Source organism: Anopheles stephensi, unplaced genomic scaffold, assembly GCF_013141755.1.
Source record: "Anopheles stephensi strain Indian unplaced genomic scaffold, UCI_ANSTEP_V1.0 ucontig194, whole genome shotgun sequence".
Taxonomy (NCBI): domain Eukaryota; kingdom Metazoa; phylum Arthropoda; class Insecta; order Diptera; family Culicidae; genus Anopheles; species Anopheles stephensi.
The window spans coordinates 97,501-100,823 of NW_023405118.1; positions in this window are offsets into that span (position 1 = coordinate 97,501).

The window sequence follows — 3,323 nt, forward strand, 5'->3', positions numbered from 1 at the left end:
CACATATGCGTTTCCCTTTCGATCGTGAAGTTTTCAAATTTTTCGATTTTTGGTCCTAGAAATTCATGAACGGTGGGAGACCAAAATTTTTCATAAAAAAAAAATTTTCACCGTTTGACCATAAAAACCTTCTTTTCGTACATACCCCATCATTTCTTCACGTTTTAGGCCATTTCTGAAATTTTCGCTTCGATAGTGTGTCCCCTATAATACAAAATGAACATTTTGCATCTCCCACAAGTGGCCATTTTTTTCCGCCACTGAAGAACACGACCTCGGGAACTCGGACCTAGGACGTGGCCATGTAAGTCATAGGCCACCCCAACTTTTGCAAAATACTGTTTCTTTTCACTTTTCATGATCTAAGGCGCGTTCCGACGGCGTTTTGAACAAATTTATGAGAAAAAAAATTTTGACCCTCGGACCAAAATTTTTTCGTTCGGGGCCCCATGGCCTATGGCCAGTATGGGAACTCGGGATGCCGATATGACAAAATTTGTCAAAAAATCACTAAAAAGTCGCTATGGCCCATTATTTAGAGCTTGTTGAGACCTTTCTAAAACACCTTGGTTGACCCCTGTCCGATAAGTAGTTTTCGAGATATTCGAGAAAATGTGATTTTTTGGGACTTAGAAAATTTTTGACCCGTACCCTAAGAAAAAGTGATTTTTTCATAGGACAATTTTTTCTTCGCAAATACTGTTTGGTTTCACTTTTCATTATTAGAAACGCGTTCCGAAGCCATTTTCATCAAAATCTCGTGAAAAAAAAATTTCACCCCCGGACCAAAAGTTGGCCGTTCGGTGCCCTATGGCCTATGGCCAGTATGGGAACCAAGGATGCCGATATGCGAAAAAGTGTCAAAAAATCACTTGAAAGTCGCTATGGCTCATTAAATAGAGCTTGTAAAGACCTTTCTAAAACACCTTGGTTGACCCCTGTCCGATACGTAGTTTTCGAGATATTCGAGAATATGTGATTTTTTGGGACTTAGAAAATTTTTGACCCGTACCCTAAGAAAAAGTGATTTTTTCATAGGACAATTTTTTCTTCGCAAATACTGTTTGGTTTCACTTTTCATTATTAGAAACGCGTTCCGAAGCCATTTTCATCAAAATCTCGTGAAAAAAAAATTTCACCCCCGGACCAAAAGTTGGCCGTTCGGTGCCCTATGGCCTATGGCCAGTATGGGAACCAAGGATGCCGATATGCGAAAAAGTGTCAAAAAATCACTTGAAAGTCGCTATGGCTCATTAAATAGAGCTTGTAAAGACCTTTCTAAAACACCTTGGTTGACCCCTGTCCGATACGTAGTTTTCGAGATATTCGAGAATAATGTGATTTTTTGGGACTTAGAAAATTTTTGACCCGTACCCTAAGAAAAAGTGATTTTTTCATAGGACAATTTTTTCTTCGCAAATACTGTTTGGTTTCACTTTTCATTATTAGAAACGCGTTCCGAAGCCATTTTCATCAAAATCTCGTGAAAAAAAAATTTCACCCCCGGACCAAAAGTTGGCCGTTCGGTGCCCTATGGCCTATGGCCAGTATGGGAACCAAGGATGCCGATATGCGAAAAAGTGTCAAAAATCACTTGAAAGTCGCTATGGCTCATTAAATAGAGCTTGTAAAGACCTTTCTAAAACACCTTGGTTGACCCCTGTCCGATAAGTAGTTTTCGAGATATTCGAGAATAATGTGATTTTTTGGGACTTAGAAAATTTTCGACCATGACATATATGAAAAGTGATTTTTTCATAGGACCAAAAAGTTTGTCCAAATAGGGTTTTGGTTCACTTTTTATGGTCAGATAAGTGATCCGATGCTATTTTCATGATCATTAGAGGGATTTCACGCTGTGACCAAAAATTTTCATACTTCATACTTGTCCCCGTGCCGTATATGGGAGGACCGGGGGAACATGTCTTCGTAAGTCGTGATGTTCAGTGACGGATTTCTGGGACTTAGAAAAAAAATGTGCTCTCAGGCACATTATATGTTCCATACACACATGATTTTCATTCTTCATACTTGTCCCGGTGCCGTATATGGGAGGACCGGGGGAACATGTCTTCGTAAGTCGTGATGTTCAGTGACGGATTTCTGGGACTTAGAAAAAAAATGTGCTCTCAGGCACATTATATGTTCCATACACACATTATTTTCATTCTTCATACTTGTCCCGGTGCCGTATATGGGAGGACCGGGGGAACATGTCTTCGTAAGTCGTGATGTTCAGTGACGGATTTCTGGGACTTAGAAAAAAAATGTGCTCTCAGGCACATTATATGTTCCATACACACATTATTTTCATTCTTCATACTTGTCCCGGTGCCGTATATGGGAGGACCGGGGGAAGATGTGTTTGTAAGTCGTGTTCTTCAGTGACGGAATTTTGGACTTAAAAAAAATAAATGTGCCCTCAGGCACATTATATGTTCCATACACACATTATTTTCATTCTTCATACTTGTCCCGGTGCCGTATATGGGAGGACCGGGGGAACATGTGTTTGTAAGTCGTGATGTTCAGTGACGGATTTCTGGGACTTAGAAAAATAAATGTGCCCTCAGGCACATTATATGTTCCATACACACATTATTTTCATTCTTCATACTTGTCCCCGTGCCGTATATGGGAGGACCGGGGGAAGATGTGTTTGTAAGTCGTGTTCTTCAGTGACGGAATTTTGGACTTAAAAAAAATAAATGTGCCCTCAGGCACATTATAAGGTCCGTCCATTATACACATACCAACACACAACTCTGGTTCCCTAGTACCACACTGCAGGCGCCCACGGCCCCGACGGTTGCGGAGCCGAGCACGCCAAAGTGCGACTGTCGATCACCCCGTTGTGACACGACAATCAGTCAGTGTATAAGGTACCCGGTACTACCAAAGTGTGCATCTTTACTGACCTTCGCCGAGGCAGTGGTATGTGTATCCCTTTGAAAGAGTTGCTTTCGCTCAACTCTACCAAGTGTGCTACACCATCTTGTGGTTGTAGCGTGCGCGTCAGCATGTGATGCCGACGATGCGTTTGGCAACCTCACTCTCGGACTTGTTTGATGGGTAATGATACGTCCATTATACACAAACCAACACACAACTCTGGTTCCCTCTGGTGTGCGTCTTTACTGACCTTCGCCGAGTCAGTGGTATGTGTATCCCTTTGAAAGAGTTGGTTTCGCTCAACTCTACCAAGTGTGCTACACCATCTTGTGGTTGTAGCGTGCGCGTCAGCATATTGTGCCGACGATGCGTTTGGCAACCTCACTCTCGGACTTGTTTGATGGGTAATGATATGTCCATTATACACAAAC